General features: G+C 45.7%; 1 protein-coding gene across 4 annotated transcripts in view; it reads right to left on the minus strand.

Annotated features, from left to right (window-relative positions):
- Positions 1–20,293, minus strand: part of RAB11FIP4 (RAB11 family interacting protein 4) — a 129,004-nt gene that overhangs the window by 19,875 nt on the left and 88,836 nt on the right. The window contains exon 1 of one of the 4 annotated variants that reach the window (XM_050908539.1): positions 6,947–6,970. The exons of the other annotated variants lie outside the window; for them this stretch is intronic. The gene's annotated coding sequence lies outside the window, so the exon portion shown is untranslated. Of the gene's footprint in view, positions 1–6,946; positions 6,971–20,293 lie in introns of those variants that run through there. 4 annotated transcript variants of the gene reach the window in all.

Here is a 20,293-nt window from a genome sequence, read left to right on the forward strand (position 1 = left end):
TCTCACCAATGTGCTTTAGAAACATGCCACTCCTCTACAAATGTTTGCGTATTTACATCAAGTGGGCTATGAACTTTTTTTAAAGCACAGATTCTCCCCCAACATATTTCCTTTCCTTTTCAGCTGTCAGGCAGAGGTGGGGAGATTCTGATCTACCCTTTGATCTGACAGGGAACAGGAGAAACTACGTAAGAGGAAAATGCAGAAGCACTAAGCGAGACAACACTTCTGCATCTGCGTCCACAAGGAAGCTGAGCAAGCGACTGTGGGCTCTCACCCACGCAGCTGCGGCCGAGCGCAAGGCAGAGCAGGGGCTGCTATGCACAGCAATGTGGCTTGCAGGTTGGTTGATGGGGGAGGGAGGAAGTCATAGAAACTACTTCCATCTCCTGCTGCAGCATGGAAGAACACCAAGGCTCCCCACATAGCTGGGAGTTTAAAATCTCTCAGAGTTCAAGATCAGTGTGCAGAGCATTGTTATTTTACTAAGCTGTTCAAATAAGAAGCTATTTTAGGGCCACAAGTCAGTTTGTTCAATGCAATAGCTTCCTCTGACTGTTTAGTTACTCAAATCTAATATTCAAAGCTCAGTTTAAGGCAAAGCTTCACACACTGCTGCTGTGGGTATTGGAAGGGACTTCTAGGGTCAAGTTTATTCCTAAGATCCAAATCTAGGATCGAGTGCTGGACAGCATCCTGGAAAGCTGGTGAAGAGTCCCCAGACAGAGGGCAAGCTATGCCTGTGCTGCAGTGCACTGCCAGCCTCCCTTTCCTTCGCAAGATAACATCTGTATCTCACACAATTGTGCAATTCAAGGACAACAGGTTTTGACTGAAAGACCAAGCTTCAGCTTCTGGGCTGTTCACTCTGAACCACATGAGCAGAGGGCACAGAGGTTCTGAAAAGCCGCTTTGTGCTCTGGATAGGAAGTTCAAACTGACATGCCTTTTCCAAGGCAGAGGTGAAAGGCAGCGTGCAGCCTGGAGCCAGCCAGGGAACGGCAGGAGTCAGGAGTGTTTACACTCTGCTACCTGTCACTTTAATTGGCCATAATAGACATGCCAGACCTCATCATGCACAGGGGTCTAGATCCAAGCACTCCTTTTCACAGGTCATTGCTTATGCTCTGAAAGTTTTAACATTAAAAGCCTTTAGCAGACTGCTAATTTGATCCTCTAAAGAAAGTTAAAAAAAAAAAAAAGACTCTTTCCCATCACTTTGAAGTTGCATCCCATCACTCCCTGGGCTGCTTCCCACTACTGGACCATCATACGCTCATCAGCCACCACTGGAGGCTCAAAGCAAGTAGCACCCCTTTGCAGAAGAAAAAAAACATCCTAGCCTGCAGTGTTAGGAACAAGAGTACATTCCCTTCACCTTCAGCATGGACGGGGCCAGCACATCAACCACAGAGTTGAGAATAAAACCCACCAGATTGTTTGGCACCTTGTTCCAACATTGATCAAGGCACTTTTAGCTCTGAGCTGCAAGACAGTTTCCATTCTCTTTCACGTACCTAGAAAGAGATACACAGTGACACCATGCTGGCATACCATGAGGGTGTCACAAACATCACTCAGGAACTCCTAAGGTGTCCACTCCAGTAAGAGCGGGAACGAGACCTAATTATCTGAAAAAGTCTCGGGTAACATTTCTAGCCTGAAATGCTTTTGACCGTGCAAGCTACCAGACCTTTGCAGACTGGTACCATTGCCCTTCCCCTACAGTGAACTGCTGGGACAGCCCACAGTAGGTACCTGCCTGCCACCCTCTCCTCCAGGGCAGGGCACCCAGGTCAGGCAGCTGCATGTTGAAATGAGCTGTGGTCAACTCAGCATCTCCTTTGCAGCATGCATAGGGGTGCTGCAGCCCTTGGTTTGAAAAAGCTGGTCTACAACTAAAAAAAAATTATTCATGATACTTGCCTAAAAAGATCTGCACAGCAGATAATAAATGTGACATAATTAACCCTCTTGAGAAACCTCTGCCTTGAGATGAAACAATCTCTTTCTATTTTTAAAGTCAGAACAGCAGTAACAGGGAGGGAGGACAGAAAACGTCAAACTCTTACCAGAGATCGTTTCCTGGAACTGATGCTCAGGCCTGCCTCTGTTAAACCTGCCCCTTTGGGCAATGGGGCCAGTGAAGGCAGCTCTAATACATCGCAGGCAGTAGCATTTACCATTATGTTGGTGTCCTGGTTTCAGCTGGAATAAAGTTAATTTTCTTCTTAGTAGCTGGTATAGCGCTGTGTTTTGGATTTAGGATGAGAATACTGTTGATAACACATTGATGTTTTAGTTGTTGCTAAGCAGTGTTTATACTAAGTCAAGGACTTTTCAGCTTTTCATATTGCCCTGCCAGCGGAGGCTGGAAGCGCACAAGAAACTGGGAGGGGACACAGCAAGGACAGCTGATCCAAACAAGCCAAAGGGTTATTCCATACCCTATTACATCATGCCCAGTATATAAACTGGGGGGAGTTGGCTGGGGGGCACTGCAGCTTGGGGATTGGCCAGGCATCGGTCAGTGGGTGGTGAGCAATTGTATTGTGCATCACTCATTTTGTATATTTTATTATTATTATTATTATCCCTTCCTTTTCTGTCCTGTTAAACTGTCTTTATCCCAACCCATGAGCTTTACTTCTTTTTCCCCCAATTCTCTCCCCCATCCCACTGGGAGGGGGTCCGGAGGAGGGAACGAGCGGCTGTGTAGTGCTTAATTGCTGGCTGGGGTTAAACCACAACAGTTGGCATGGACAGTTGGTGACAAAATTATGAAGACCACTGTGCCCTGGGTGCCATACGGCCAACCACAGGCCAGATGTCACAACGTTCCTCACGCACAGGAAAGGCAGAGCTGCAGTTCATAGTTAAAGGCACTCCAAAGACACCCCAGTATAGACCAGCCTTAAGACCAAGGGTCAGAGGTAAGGTCAGATTATGTTATTTTGAAGCAATACTACAAGTGAACACCTACACCATGTCAAAGAGAGCTAGAGGCTGCTTGCAAAGAAATGTCTTTATTTTAAGCCTAAAGCATAGTCCAGCACTTGCTTCTCAGTCCAGTTCCTTAATTAACCAAGTCTGTAAGTTACAAGATGCTCTTTGCAACTGGTGTTTGCTGCTCAGGAGACAGCTGAGCTCACACGCTAAGTTGTTTTCCTTGACAAGCCTCAAGGTCACCCAGTCGGGTACTCAGTAAACAGCAAGAAACTTGCATCATACTTGCCTGCAGGTGCTGCGGGCACAAGGGTGAAGAGCTCCTTGAGCAGACTGGGTGCTGCTCCAGACCATGGCTGGGTGAGGAGGAGGGTACTCCTGGTACCTCCAGGAGTACCATTAGGCACAAACAGCGTGAGGAACAGGAAGAAGCTGTCCCAGGCAGGAACAGTTCTGCCTATGTCTAAGGTAATTATTTACAGGAGCCCTGGTCAAACTCCCTTCCCCCAAAGAATTTGGAAACTATAATATTTGCATTTCTTTTCTATACTACTACAAGTTTGGCCTCCAGCAAACACAAGGAAATAAAGACATTTAAAGAAAAACAAAGAAAATGTGATTTGTGAGGCAAAAATCTTATTTCTGTTTTCCCACCCACCCGGGTTAGATTACACTGCAGTATCCAGAGGGGAGGAATGACTGGAGAATGGGAGCAGTTTCAGACCCCAAGAGATAGAGAAACATCTTGAGTTTCCCCAGCACAGTAAGAAATCCAGCCATGCTTGATGATGAGTAGTTTACGTTGGCAAGCAGAGGGAAAGCATTAAGGATGTGGCTTTGCTCTAGTTTATACGGAAACACTTCCCAGAGCTCATTGGTCAGTCTGAATGCAGACAAGCCTAAAAACTAATTTACTTCATGTTTAAGAAATACTGAAGTAGCTCTGAAGAGCTCTTCATTAGGAGGAGGAAGGAGCTCCAGGACCTTGGCTGCTCTTCAGCTGGTGGCTGGGCAAACCACAGGTTAAGGCGTCTCTGCTGCAGGAATAACTGGAATTGCAGCCTTTATCCAGCTAAGTTTGCAAGCACTGATTTTTAAAAATTTTCAGTCTCCCCATCTATTTATAAAAGGCATTTTATTTATTTTTAAAGAAAGGATCTCACACACCTGCTCTTGTATTTTCTTACAATGAAGTGAACACACTTAATCGTAGAAGGGCTGCCAAGCACATCATAGCGCTCAACACATGACAAACACAAATTAAGAACCCACTGATCACAAACTCCGGCACAGTCAACAAACTGTGTTTTTTCACTTATATGGTAAAATACAAAACATGGCTTATTTTAGAGGTTACAGCTATGCGTAGGCAGGAGATGTCTCTACCCTTGAGCCTGCACAGACAAAGCAGATAGGGACCAAGTAGAAATAGTTTATAACAACATTAGTTTGCACACTGAAAACAAGATTCAAAGCCGAGCCATATCCAGAGACCCCTACTACTAACCAGCAGTATTAGCCGCAACACAGCGCCCAAAGCACCGTTTTATGTTGTCAGGAAGCACTTATAGAGCCTGTCTTACGTTCGGTGCAGCGATCAACCTAAATGACTATAGAAAGAACAAAAGGAATTACATTATTACGCTGCAATTCAGAATTTAAGGGGTCAGCTACCCAAACACGGTGAGCATTTGAGATTATTAATGTTTGGATAATGGTTAATTCAGCAGCAACCCATGGTTAGTTTTATAACCATTTAAAATATTTCACTAGGACACTGTATTCAAAAGACTGAAAGAGTTAAGATCAAGGTATGCTCAACACATGTAACAGGACTGGTTAATCAATAACTGAAGCAAAGCTATTCCATTCCCCTTGCTATTTTGGCACGGAAAGCGTTTTGTTTTGCAGCCTTTGTACATGGCTAAGATCCCCCAACCACCGTGGCGGTAAGAGCCCTGACAAGGCAACCACAGCTGAGAAACATCTGCACGTCAGTTGGCTTCTGGGAGACTTGCTGCTGTTTGCAGTAATTCTTCAAATAACAAAGTTAAAAGAAGCCCATTAAAAGAGGTTTTAAAACTGCTTGAAGGCTACCACATCTAGCATCGGGAACAGTTCAGGCTCCTCTCAGTTTGGGCAGACGCTGCCAAACAGCCAGCAGAAATTCTACTGTCTCCTTCTGTACCTAGTTGTGTGAATAATATTCAACACTAATACACATATCTGGTGGTGACACCATGTTATTCCCCCGTCCCCAAAAATCAGAAGGGCCACAGTCAGAAAAATCACTTGCATCGCCAACAAGTTCACACTTCACTTCTTACTGAGAACCAAGAAACAATTAGGGAAGGGCTATCCAGTCCCATCAATGGGGAGCAAACCCACATTCTGATGCCATCTGACTGGAGTAAGACTATTTTGAATGGAAGCAGCTATCATAGCATATCAAAAGGGATCGAAAGAATCACAAATTATACTGGTATAAGGGCTTGAATACAGGTACCATGAAGTCCATGTTCAGGGAGCCTATTCTGAACATATTTCAGAAGTGTTCTCTCATCTGTCCGTCCTCCTTAACATAAGTAGTTAAATCAGCCAAATAACATGAGGAAAAATTGTTATCTGTGCCCCCAAAGCCACTAACCTTATAAATCTGCCAGAACGAATGAAGATTATTGCTACTATCAAAGAAGCAACATTAAACTGCCACCCAAAAATCAGCACTAGCACGGCACAGAGCGAGGACGGCGTCTGCCTGCCCCGGGATCCCTGCCATAGGTCACTTCTGCATAACAGAAAAGCACAATTGCCTGTCTCCATTTCAGAGACACGACAAACAACTCCAGACCAAGAACTGTTAACATCTCCTATGCTCCCACTGCTGAAAGCTTCAGAGGAAGATCTCCGCTGTGAACTGCTTTCTTACGCTGCCAAGCACATATAACACAGGCCCAACTCTACACAGTTCATCAGAGGCACAACCACTTCACCAACCGCATCAGGGCAACACAGGTCCCACATGAGGGCTACGTACGAGATCTGTAGTTACAGAATAGACTGTCGTGACAGCCACATACTAACCCCAAATCATTTTTTCCTGGCTATGTCACCAGCATCCCAGAGCCAGCAAATGCATTCAGAACCACAGTCGGGTATTAAAAACATTCAACAATAAGTAATGGCAATCCAAACACATCACCAGTGCCACAGAATATAATTACAGAACAAGCCCCTTGCTTGCATTCACCCTTAAAAAGTACTCTTTCCTCCTCTTCCCCTTTTATAGATTTAAAGCCCAGATACTCAGGCATCTCCAGGTGACAGACCCAAGTGCTGCACGAGGCTCAGCTACACAGGAAGACACCCCCTTCTTCCCCGGCACCCCCATTTCACCATGCATGCCTGCCGACACAGCCACATACGGTTTTGCATTTTCCCCATGTAAGAGCATTGCCAGAGCTCTCCAGGACCTGCTCACTTCCACACTTCCACAGCGAGTCCAACCTTTCAGCGTACACGACTCTGGAGTGAAAAACCCCTCCCTAGGCAAACAAGAAAGGAAAAACCCGGCACGGTTTCGCTACACTTGCCTTATTTCCTGGATTTCAAAACGCTCCGTGCAACCACGAAAATGCAGATACCGCAGCAGAAAGCTCACAGAGATGCTCTTCCTCTTACCTCGACCCCCACCGACCCTGCACACACCAAACCCGCGAGTCCGGGGGAATTCCATAACCCACGTTCAGTTGCAAACGCCCGTGGGTTCGTTACCCCACCCCCCCACCGCGCCGGGCACTGCAACGCCTACACCAGCAGCGGCTGACGGTACCGTATGGGCGACGAGAAGCAGGTGGAGCGGAGCGGCCCCACGGATCCCTCTTCCCTCACGCCGCAGCTCCGGCGCGGGTTCCCGCTCTGCCCCTCCGGGGCAGAGCGGGAACCCGCGCCGGGGCTGCGGCGTGGAAACCCCCAACACCGCGACAAACTTCCTCCTCACCCCACACGAAGGTACCGGCTGGCTCCCGCCTTCTGCTCCCGGGCTTGCCCGTACCTGGCCCGGCGCCGGGAGGACGATGCCGTCTCCACGCCCCGTCCCCGCCCGCAAGAAGGGGAGGGCGGAGGGAGGTGGAGCGCGCGGCCCGCCCCGCCCCGCGGTTGCTAAGCGACGCGAGGGGTGGGGGGGTAGGGGGGGGTCCGGGCTCGGTACCGGGGGTCCGGACTTGCCCTGGCTGCACGGTGGGCGGACACGGACACAAACGTCCCCGTCCCACCCGGGGGTTGGCTCCTCCTGTGAGAAACTCTTCTTCGGCAATTCGCGTGAGTGACATTTCCCCGATCCTGCTGGTGGTTTTGGTCGTAATTCTTCGGTTTTGCTCAAAATTATCCGTGGCAACGGGTAAAAGAAGAAGCTGCTTGGGGTTCCTGAAAAATTAAATGTGGCTTAAACCCCAAGTAATTCTAAAAATTTATATGTATATCTGTGTTCAAACCTAGGGCAGCCAGAGACCTGTTCAGAAACGGCGCGGTGGGAAGGAGGAGGTCACTGAGCGGATCTGGGTGAGGGCAGGTAAAGCATCGCCTTCGCCCCGGGCAGGTGCACCCACCAGGCTCTCCTCCCGGGTGTCGGGGGCGAACAGCCCCTTCCTGCGGGTGGTGAGTCTGCAAGGAACACATCTGACACGCCAACGGAGGAATTTTTACAGACCGATTTTGGGTTTCCGACGCCTCGTAAAGCGAAGGGGCTGCCCGGGCAGACAGGGCACCCGAGGGCAGCGGGGATGTCAGGTCCCCAGATGGGGACAGCCTCTGGGGACACCAGGGTTCACTGGGGACGACCTCGCCTGCCTTGTGTGCCCTCATTCCTACAACTGGGTGATGACTAAACTCTTGTACGGCCTCCCTGTGATGGTGGTGCCAGTCTAAAACACCCTCAGTGTGCTACAAAGCAAAACGGATCCTGTTAGGAAGTGATGTCTGTTTTGTCCTTGATTTTAATCCCTTTAGTTACAAGATAAAGAAAAGCAAAACAAAAAGGCTCAGAACACTCACAGTGACTTCATTATTTTAAATTCACTTCACTTCTTAGAAGTTGTGTAACTTGCTTTTTTGCAGCGCCTCGTAAGAATTGTGTTTACTGTGCTGTCTGTGCTAATAAAGAAAAAATTAAAGAAATAAAATCTGTTTCTGTTGCTTTGCAGCAGAGGACTCAAAGGCAGAGGGTGGTATTCAAACAAACATTTTCTGCAAAACTCCTGTCCAGCCAAACCCTGCCCTTACTGACTGTCACAGTTTTCACCAGTGTGAAACATCGTCCTGCAGGATTCAGCCAACAGATGAGCACTTCCCTCCCAGCCGTAATGGCACTGAGAGACTTGGAAAAGGAGAGAATCCCCAGTCGTCACCCTGCCATTGGATCCAGCCATATTCCCAAAGCCGTTTTTAAAGTTAACTTTAGGTATTTCAAAAGAGTTACGCAAAGCTGTTCGTGGCATACTTTAGTAACAGTGCTCATATACAGAGTTACAGAGATGCTGTAAATGTAAATGATTGAAAGATCATTTAAGTACTTTATACTTCTATCCTCAAATCTTTTGGACTTTACCATGTCCAAAGACAGGGCATTCTCTGGAGAGGAGAGAGGCCCAGGAGTTACTTGGAGTAGAGGATAAGGAAATGATAAGAAAACAGACCAAAGTGGGCAGTGACAAGCCCACCAGCTCACGCTTCACTCAAACCCATCTACCAGCTTAATGTCACGTCTCAGCTATTGCCTGAGCCTGCCCTCATTTTCATCGCAGCCAGTGACTTCTAAGTGTAAAATATTGTTCAAAAAGCAAAAGAAGAGAAAAACAAAGAAATTTATTAGCCTCAATTCTTATATGCAAAGCTTAAAGCAATTCACTGAACTTGACGCTTTACCCAGTTCATCAAAAGAAAATGAAAAGAACTCTCTGCTGAACAGAGAAGCATTGGAATGGTGGGGGATGCCTCAGGTTTAGTGTAACAAAGCGTAACAGCAGCAGATAAAAGCGAAGTGCACCTTCAGCCAACACACACTGCCGTCCTCACGTGTCCACGGAGGTCCCCCGGACTCCTCAGGGCAGGTCTCAGGGCAGGGCCCTGCACACGCGCGGGACCCAGCAGACCCTGGGCTCTCTGCGGTGGCAGCGGGGCTCCGGAGCCTTCGTGTTCAGGAGCTCTCTTGGGAAGCTGAGCAGAAGCTGATAATGAACGGTGTAACAGGGATCAAAAACACCTCCTAGACACCCTTCTATTTGTTAATTTAAATTAATGGGAAAGCAGTTTTTACAAGACAGATCTGGGGACAGACAACTTCACTGCTTATTAAGCAGGAAACTTCTAAAATCTGCTTTTCCTTTCAGTATTCATTTTGAAAGAGACAGTTGTATGTCAAGGGTTCATTGCAGAATAAATAACAATCATAAATAAAATAATTACTTGCACAGTACATTTTTTAATCATTTCCTGAAAGATGCAAGTAAGAAGTGTTTGTATTGTTACACTGATCGGGCAGTATTACGGCACATTGTGAAACGGTTCCTGATACTTACAGAATGATTAGCCAACACAGCTATATTTTCAATAGCTTGTGAAGAGCAAAATGTAAAATACATGTTTAACAGATAAAGCAGCAACAGTTAAAACTAATATTATAATAGAGATGTTAAGAACATAAGCACAACTGTTTGGTACACCTGCTGAATGTATTACTCAGTGTGCTACCCAGGGCTTTGCCATTTATTACACAGTAATAATTGAGAAGGCATAAATGTCTCATTGATAGACGCGTTCCTCAGTAAAGGTCCTAGAAAGTGTACGGGTTTTAGACAATCACTTCTTATTAAGGAATGACTGTATAAAAACTTTATTAAGTAATAACCATAGCTATAATACAGGTCCATTTCTCACTTCATTAAAGCTAAGCCTGATGAAGCGGAGATTGTTATAGGCTGGCTTTGGTCTCCATTGAGACAAAAACCTTATGTTTTACGTATTTCATGGTAAAGTGATAATTTTCTGTTTAATATGACTTACGATTTGTTTCCTACAAAGGGAAAAGCAGAGCACGCTGTCATGACTGAGGGAGGGCAGGTGACCATCACTGCCTTCGCTTGGAGGAATGAGAACTATATGGGGAGTGACACAGACCTTTAATTGCTTCATGCCTAAGAGCAGCGAGAGTGAGGAGGAAGGGCTGCAGGTCTGCATGAAATGCCCAGGATAGCAGCTTCCGCTTGGTAAGACTGGCAGCTGCAACTCAAATGAGTCAGTGCCACAGAAGGAAATGTTGCAGGATACGTTTTTCCCATCTCAGATTGGAGGTCTATTTCTTGTCGTGATTTCAGGCAGCTGAGGAATCTGTGCAGGTTAGTAATAGCTCAGATGACCACAGACATTGAAATATGCTCCAGGCTTCATGCTTAGTTTGCATGAATAGGATCTGCACACTGACACCCTCATGAGCATGGTATTTTCTGACTCCACCAATAGCAGGCGCTCTGCTTTTCAAAGGAAAGCCATACAATGGCAGACGTGCTCCTCCAGTACCATAATAGCTGGCCCCTGGTAACGGCAGGGAATTCCCTCACACTCAGTTTCCATCTTAATTCATCTTCATTTTTCCTAAATCCCATCTGCCACACGCCTACTTGTACACAGTGGTATTTGCAAAGTATGTGTACTCTTGAGTCCTGTCCAGGGTTTGAGGTTAGGATAGTGACAACTACCTTTCTGTTAACGGAAAGTAGACTTTTATCCCCATTACCACAGGAAAGAAAAGAGATGGCTACACTGGCAAAAGATGCTTGGTACTGCCAGATCCCACAGATGAATAATGCTAAGCATCCTGAAAAAGGTGCTTGCACAAGCGTGCCAGAGGAAAGTTGGGCAAAATATTCATATTTGGGTGCTTAGAGGAAGATTGCTAAATACATAGCTGAGTGCCTAAATCACAATCACTGCTGACTTCCAGTAGCAGCCAGAGTGCCTGCTGAAACCAGGGGCTCCTGGCCAGGAAATGCCGGGCAGGGTACGTTGTTGAAAGGGTTTATGGCAGGGCAACCTGTTGATCTTGTCCAAAGCACTGCAATTTCTTCTGGAGCAATTCTGAACAAAGGCTGGCACCTCCTCTGCTGTTCCAGAGGCAGAATCCTTCCTCTGAATCTCACTAACGCATTGCTCACTGGCTAGTCACCCTAATGACAAGAAACTGGAGCTGAAATGTGAAGAACAGAGACTAATTAATAATGAAGATAATGAGATCACCAGAATGTATATACCAAACTCGCATCTTAATTATCTCATGAAAACTGGCAACTCCAATCATGCTTCAAGGGCCTTTAATCATGCTCTCTCTGATGAATATTGGTGACTATTTTGCAGAGATACTTATGTAAAAATACCTTTTGTGTAGGTTTTTCCCCTACAATAATAGCTGGCCAAGTTACTACTGCACATAACTGCTCTGCTTCAAAATGAGATATCGCATACTAGTAATTACAGCTGGTCTGGTCTTCATCTCATCTACTCTTATCTTATTTTGGAGTGCCTCCTTTGAAGCAAATGCAATGAGACTGGTGTGAATTACTGCAGTAGTATTATGAATCCCTTTTATTATGACAGAACAAACCAAGAATGATCCCTAATTAAGCTAGTTTCTGCAGAAACACAGGGAGCATATAGTCCCTGCCCCAAAGATCTTACAATCAGGATAGGCAAAGATAGACTTTGAGGTAGGGAAAAGGGGACAGAGGGAGTGCAGAATGAACTCTCTCCTGACTACAATTTGTTCCCATGACTTGTTTGAAGGGGAAGTCAGGAGGAGGCTAAGATAGGATGAAGACAGGAAAGGTGTGGAGCTGCTGAGCTGAGGACTGTAGAGGGGGAAGAAGCAGGCTGCATTTACAGCAGATAGAGCCTTTTCAGAGCTTTCTGCAGTTTCCTCCCTGCCCTCCCCATCCTTGCATCCCTGGATGGGGTGAGGAGGTCAGCTCCAAACTACAGCTGCACAGGAACATTGCTCTGGGTGGAGCGGGCTCAGCTCAACCCCTGCTCCCACTCCCAAAAAACAAGACCCCAAGTGTCTGCAGAGAGGCTTATTTTAGCAACTAAGGAAACAGCTCTTTAGACTCTACACCATGGGGTAGACCATGGGGGTCTGCTCTCCCTATGATCCCCTTTAACATTAAAAAGAGCAGAGTGGTTGCTTGTATGCTATCCTCAGGAATACAACAGGCAGCCTGGCAGATCAAACAGCATGGGTCAAACACAGGGCTCGCAACAGAAGGTCTCTGCGCAGACGAGAGCACTGAAGGCAAGATGGGGCTGGCTGAGGGCCCATTAGCATCAATTCCTTGGGCCTATAATGAAGTTGGACCTAACTCTATGGCATGCAATTATAGCATAAAGACATTTCAGGGGACTTACCCATTGCTCTCTCTAGAGATGAGCTACTTGCAACCTCTTTGCCATCAGTAGGTTACATTTTGGTTGCTTAATGAGGCTGCATTTGGAGAGATTTTCTGTGTTCCTCTCCAAAAGCCTGAGGGACAATGAGTCAAGAACTGTGAATCCAAAGGCCAGATAATGGAACAGGATATGCAGCCCTCTCTGAAAAGCAGTTTATTTTTTGCTCATCACTGCAACTGTACCATTAGTTTTTTCATATCAAGCTCTGAAGTTGTCTCATAATAGTAGCTGTGAATCCACGATTAAAGCACCTTTGTCAAAAGCATTACAAAAATATGCCAGGCACAAAATCTATTCTATTTAGCCTTCGTCAAAATGCCCAATAATAAAAAATTAAAATAAAACAACAGGTTACATGAGCAAATTCAAGTGAAAAATAGTAGCTTGTCCTTTAGAAATGGGCTGGGAGGACTGTGCAGATTGAGGGCATGGACGCATTCACTTTGCAGATAAGAGCACAGAAGATGGCAAGGAAAGTGTGAGCATCCCTCAGTCACCCCAGAGCTTAAACCAAGGTGGAGCCAAGCAGCTCCATGTTGCACCAAAAAGATGCAAACGCATTTACTCAGCTGTCTCCGCTGGGGCAAATTAACTCTGCTCCTCTGTGGCTGCAGTGACAGCAGGCTTTATCGGCTGGTTTACCCGAGCAAGTAACTGGCCAGGGGTTAGGTGAGCCTGGAGATGTGGACGGAGCAGGGGGTTCTGACAGCCCCTCTGACGGACGTGTAGCTCTGCTGGATTCTGCTTTGCATGATCTGTAAAAGACAGGCTGCTGGCTGAAGAACACACCTTTTGATAGTTTCAGCTCTGAGCATGTTTTCATGACATGGCTTTAAGCTTTTAGCCTCTACTCTGTATAACATAACTTGTTAGCAGAGGAAAGGAAAAGAAAAAGAATCAGCTGGCCAGGACAAGAATAATTCATGCTCACCAGTGACTAATACTTCTCACATGGCACACGGCTAACAGCAAGGTTGCAGAACAGAGCATCCTAAAGCAATGTACTGAGCTCACGGGCGCAACTTCACTTTGGTCCTATTGCTTGTTTGCATTAACATATCTCTTTAATCACACACTATTGCCCACTGGTCTGGATTTGTTCAGGACACAGGCTGGATGGTGCTCAGTTTATCAGCAACTATTCAATATCTGCTTTAGTCTCCTTGATCAAAGTGTAGCTTCATGTCTTATTTACGGCTACTACTAACAGCCTGCTCTGTAGACAGAACTATTTATTTCCGCCCAAGCTTTTCTGTGGTGTTCATCACTCTGACATCTGAGTGCTTTGCAAAGATTAATTTATCTTCATAAAGCCTCTTCAAAATGAGAGAAGATGGTATTCCCATTTTACAGATCAGAAGCTGTTGCATAGACAGATTGAGGTCAAACATTTCCACTCATGATAGGTCCTAATATGAAATGTCTCAGATCTAAATTTTTTTTGATATCTTCAAATATAACGCCAAAACAAAAATCTTCTGTTTTGCGTATTAAAATAGAGCTCTGACTGGCTCCTTATGAAGTCAGGTATTACAAGAACAGGAGAGGACTCGGAACTGTAAATGCTAGTCACCAGAAATAAGGATGAAAGCTTTCCGACTGCCAGTCTCAGGAATACTGAAAACCAATACAGGTAACCCATGTGAATATGAAACACATTACAAGCCTTCAATGAAGCAGCAAAATATACCTTGAAAAACTATACACATAGGAATTTTTCTCTGCAGTTTACAACACAGCACCAAATCCTGAGAGCACAGTTTAAGGTAGGAGGAATTGCAAGTTCTCGCCACTTCTTGGGGTCTGGCCCATTAAGCATGGACAAAACCAGAAAGCTTTGTAGTGCAGAAGACCACCCTGGGAAGGAAGGCTTTTGTTTTATTAGTGTGTTAAAAGCATCTGTGGATCAAATGTGCCAGTATCACTTTACAGCATGAAAACGCTGCCCAGGGGACTCTCAAGACTCATCTTTTCAAACGCTGATACCTCTTTGTCAGTTTTAATAAAAGGCAGCTACAAAAACAAAGTGGGCCATGTGGTCTCAATGAAGCAGCGACCGTGGCAATCAATAACAGAAACAATCTGCACTTACTTGCTGGGAGATTTTGCTTTTAGCAGCAACATCTATATAACAAGACATCACTCAAGACCTCCCTTCGATTTTTCTTGGGACAATGAGCCCACTGTGCCCAAAGCACATCTGTGCTTATCGAGATTTGCAAATCCAGGACAGTGTTTAGACTGATAACGTGACCATGCAACATATGATGATGGATCAGAGCTTGCAGGATGTTTGATCCTCCCTCTTCTATCCTAAAATGGACACTTCTCTGCCTCAAAAGAAAACTTCTCTGATAAAAATTTTGATTTTTTAATGCAACATAGACATTATTTTCTGCTGCACTTCATGATCTCTTTCACAGAAGGTCACAGAAGTACCCTCCTGGCTCTGCACACAGGTCTGCCTAATACAAGCTCCTGTCTCCAGCCCTGGTTTTTAGCAGATGAATGATGTAGGCATACGGTTAGGAAAGACAACAAAACTTGGGGAGAGGAGGGACATGGAAGCTAAAAGAAAGCCTTTTTCATTTGTTATCCCTGAAAGACACCAAACTGTGCCACAGCAAATGCTTTTTAGTTGAGACTCCTGATACATCTCAGGCCCCCAGACTGTATATGATTTAGATCATTTAAATTACTTGGCACATCAAAGTTTATTTGTTTGGAAAATTGCAGCTGAGGCCATTAACCTTCTCTGTCTCATCAATCCAGTGCCATCTCCATGTAGCACATATCTAATAAGTGGGACTCCTTAAACAGAGCTGGTCATCCAGCCAAATGCCACCAACGCCATGAACTGGCTGTCACCAGGGAAAACACACCCATCAGGAATAAGGTGGCCTTGACTCAGTCCCCTGGCACTGACAGCTATGGTGTCTCCATCAAGGCTAAGTAGGGAGTTGTTCGACAGAGGGACGAGAAGGTTATAAAGTGCAGGAGCTGAACTGTCTGCTGTGTTTGACCTTTTTCACAAGATTAAGTTGGTGCAGATCTGCCTGCATCAGGGGCTCAGGGACTCTGCTAACTTACAGTGATCGGTAACCTCTTGCAGTGCCAGCACTGAGCACTGCAGTGCCATGCTAGCTGAGCTCCCATCTTCCACTGTCACCTGTGGCTGCATGGTGACAGCACAGTGTGACAGATGCCAACATCCCAGCCCCTTGCAGTCCCTAGGTCACCATGGATACAAGAGAGACATGAACTGGTCCATGTCCTGTGACTCTGCACTTCAGTGACGCTGTGGCACTCAGCTGCTGCGTTCCTTATCTTTCACTTTTTGGCAGACTCCTGGCTCTTTGCTCCACCAAATGAGGAACCAGATGTTTTCAGTTCCTTCTGACTGACAGACACGGCAATATTTGTGAGCAGAGGAGCTGGTTTGTCAGGTTAAGCATGTTTCAGTAACTAATGTTAATAAAATCATCTCAGTCTAAGTTGCAGCTGCTGCAAATTTGTATATGCCTGGTTCAGGATTACTTTTGGGTTTAGGATCTTGGGTCATACAGAAAGTCAGGAATGGGCTCAACCATTAGTTCTATCTAGAAACAGAATTTTCATTCTTGGATATGACTAAAAAATAGCAACCACCAAAATATTAACATATGGATGGAAAAACCCCACTACTTTCTGTAAGTAATGCCTACAAAGCATTTCAGAGGCATGGTTGGATATTACAGAGGGAAGTCCAATCTCAGTAAGAAACATACAGATTTTAATTTAAAAGTCACACATGGACAGTCTTATCAACTGAAACATGAATTGCATTCTAGCTGTAACGACTCAGTATAGACATCAAAACGATCCGATTTCCAACCTGGACCATCCCTAGCACATTCCTTTACCTCTGTGATTTGTAGTTCCTATTCACCACCCATTTGCATTCATATTGAAATCTAGCAAGCCAGGTACTTCCAACAGCTCTGCACCGCAGCAGAAATATACAGCAAGTCAATTTTCTGTAGCACCAGAGAATGACAACTCAATACTTTCCATGACATTTCATTTTGGTGGGTTTTAATCTTGTCCCTAAGAGACAGGAGCTGCTAGCCACTACTGGTTTGGGTTTTTTTGCAACTCACAGGTGCATAATAAGGAGAGGATCGGTGGAAAGAGAGAAAGAAAACAAGATTTTTGCATGGTGAAAGTGGTGCTTTGGAAAACAACCTTCCACACCTCCAGCGAGACAAAAACAGAAAATAAAAGAGAAAAGATGCATGGTGAAACGTCATGCTTTGGAAAACAACCTTCCACACCTCCAGTGAGACAAGAACAGAAAATAAAAGAGAAAAGATACATGCAGAAAACTTTTTTGCCAAACCTTGCAACCAGAATTATGCCCTCTTCCTCCACACCACCCTTGCCCAGCCATCAGATCCCTTTCTCAGTATTTTGTTCCAGTATAAGCCAAGACCCAAATTTGAGGCTCCCCGGGGGCATAGCACTGTACTGCAATAAGCCAGCTGCATGAAAACCAGGAGCTAAGTCAACAGAGTTCTGTGAACATTGAGAGACCGAGCAGCAAAGGGGATTTACTTAGAAATGGAGCGTCTATGAACAACCAGTTGTTCATAGGGACTAATGGACTTGCCTTGCTCCCCAGGTATTTTCACTCCAAAGGTACATAAAAAGGCTTAGAAAACTCTGTCTTGATACTACAGCAAACAGCTCTACGAGGGCTATGGCAAACTAACCACTTAATGCAGAGACGAGAAAGCAACAGGGATTTTTCTTGTACAGTCATTTCATGTTCTGCCCTTTGCTCTGGCCCAGCCAACTAGAGACAGAGCCTCTCAGGACACAAAAAGCCCAAGATCCCAGACCACAAGACATAAAAACATTTCTGTGCGCTGATTGCCTCCTCACAATAACCTCATTATCACAGCTGTCAATCAACAGGACAAACCAGTCACTAGCATGGGAACTACTGATAAGAGATGCTCACCCTCAAATGCATTCGCTGCCTGGAACAACACAAGCGATGGCAGCTTTAATACAGCAATATGCTCCTCAAAGCCAGAGTGGCAGTGTGCGTCCTGTCTCTTCACTGCAAGAGACTGGATGGGTCACATGAAGAGATTCCCTTTGGCTCTGTGTCACGCTACCAGGGCTGCAGCGTACAGCCCCTTCAATTCCATACTGAACTATCACTCGTACGGAGATAATTGTTTAACAACCAGATGCACACACTGTCATGTAGATTTATGTCCCACAACGGTGATGTCCTGTGATCAGGTTGAAAAATCTAAGGGCCTTTTTCCTTATAGATTTCCCAGCACATAAATCTTTTATCCATTTGCTATCCCCCGTCATAAGTGGCTATCCAAAACCTGAGTATTATTAATCATTCACCTGGTACACGATCTCTCTGTGTTTTATGAAAGTCCTTGATTTACTGATAAAGGGTGGCTAGATTCCTAACCATGCCAATATAAGCCTGCATTCATCACTCGTGTCCAGTTCTGATCTCAGTACTCCTCAGCCACTGTTCAAGACAGTGGCATAACAGTGAGAATTTGGGCCTGATTTATTGACCTGAACAAGTGAAGTGTTTTTAACAAATTTCAGAAAAATTCTGTCATCATTTTAAAATCAGCTAAAAAAATCTTTCCCAAGGCAGAGATGTTAAAAAACCTACCAAATACCCTGAACATTCAGCACCTGAATCAGAAACTGTAACAGATGGACTCAGAGGACTTTTTTTAATATTGGCTATTAATAAGTGCAAATGTTCACAATGACAAATGCAATCTATTTTTAGTCTGTACTGGGATATTAGCCTGGTCTTCATCAGCACTTTTTGTGAAACTTCCCGCTTTGACACTGTATCGGGTTTGTGTGGCAAGGTTTTGGTAGCAGGGGGGCTACAGGGGTCGCTTCTGTGAGAAGCTGCTAGAAGCTTCCCCTATGTCTGATAGAGCCAATGCCAGCCGGCTCCAACACAGACCCGCCGCTGGCCAAGGCCGAGCCCATCAGCGATGGTGGTAGTACCTCTGGGATAACATATTTAAGAAGGGAAAAAAACCTGCAGTCAGAAGAGCGGAGTGAGAATATGTGAGAGAAACAACTCCGCAGACCCCAAGGTCAGTGAAGAAGGAGGGGGAGGAGGTGCTCCAGGCACCGGAGCAGAGATTCCCCTGCAGCCCGTGGTGAAGACCATGATGAGGCAGGCTGTCCCCCGGCAGCCCATGGAGGTCCACGGTGGAGCAGATATCCACCTGCAGCCCGTGGAGGACCCCATGCCGGAGCAGGGGGATGCGCAAAGGACTGTTCCTAAAGGACTGCACCCTGTGAAAGGGACCCACGCTGGAGCAGTTTGTGAAGAACTGTAGCCCATGCGAAGGACTCACGTTGGAGAAGTTCGTGGAGGACTGTCTCCCGTGGGAGGGACCCCATGCTAGAGCAGGGGAAGAGTATGAGGAGTCCTCCCCCTGAGGAGGAAGGAGCAGCAGAAATAATGTGTGATGAACTGACTGCAACCCCCATTCTCCATCCCCCTGCGCCGCTGGGGGGAGGAGGTAGAGAACTCAGGAGTAAAGTTAAGTCCGGGAAGAAGGGAGGGTTGGGGGGAAGGTGTTTTTAAGATTTGGTTTTATTTCTCATTATCCTACTCTGATTTGACTGATAGTAAATTAAACTAATTTTTTTCCCCAAGTTGAGTCTGTTTTGCCCGTGACGGTAACTGCTGAGTGATCTCCCTGTCCTTATCTCGACCCACGAGACTTTGGTTATATTTTCTCTCCCCTGTCCAGCTGAGGAGGGGGAGTGATAGAGCGGCTTTGGTGGGCACCTGGCATCCAGCCAGCGTCAACCCACCACAATACTCTAGCTGTGAGGCTAGTGTTTGTCTAAATATGCAGACACACAATCATAAGCTCTTTCCAGCCTCATGTTCCTGTTTCAGAGTAAGGTCTGTAAGCAGTCGCACTGGTCTGACTACCTGCAAGGTGTGTCTGTCCATCCACCTTGCCTTATTTCTCTCACAGCACCCAAGAATATTCTTATAACTGGGATTGTTCAATGATTGCAGCTTAGTTAACCTGGAATTACTCTAGTGTAAATCAACTCAGAATCAGGCTTTGCTATTGAAATGAATGGATTAACTCATGATATAGTTAAGTAGGAAGACCTGGCTCTGTACTATAAACATCACAAATGCAAATGTCTTTAATAAGGTCAAGTCTTTCATGGTTATTTTTCAGAGAGTAAAAACTGGGCAGCAGTGAGAAGGGAAGATGTGGCTGTACGCAATCCAGCCTCAGCAGCACGGATCAGCACGTGCACAGGGTCCCAGTCACCTTCTGTCTCTGCCATGTCTTTACTTCCCAGCTCAATACCTGTAGCACAGCTACACCAACACCTCCAAAAGCCCAACACAGTGAAATGACCTTGCCATGCTGTGAACCTTGGCTGTAAGCAATGCAAATATTTTGAATCTGATTCTTGTGGCCATTTCCCTAGGTTACACATGCAATCTTAATGGTTCCCAAAAGAACACTGTGGTAAACATAAACTGTGATAACAGCTTGACAAATGTCAGCTGACGTAAAATGGACCTATTGTTTAACTGGAAGCAGTCAGGATTTCACGTCTGTAGTTTGTGGTTTCTTCTGGGATCACTGCAATAGTTTCTACTTATCACAAGTTTATTCCAATAGGAGCTCATTTTTAGATGGAGAGCAGCAGCAAGGACATGGGGAAACCTGGGGTTATTGCACAGGGAGCTTGCACAGGCGGCTCTGTGCTGCTCACCTGCAATGCTGCTGTTTCCTGAAGAAACAGCTGCACTGATCTCCCC

The sequence above is a fragment of the Gymnogyps californianus genome, chromosome 19, assembly GCF_018139145.2.
Source record: "Gymnogyps californianus isolate 813 chromosome 19, ASM1813914v2, whole genome shotgun sequence".
Lineage (NCBI taxonomy): Eukaryota > Metazoa > Chordata > Aves > Accipitriformes > Cathartidae > Gymnogyps > Gymnogyps californianus.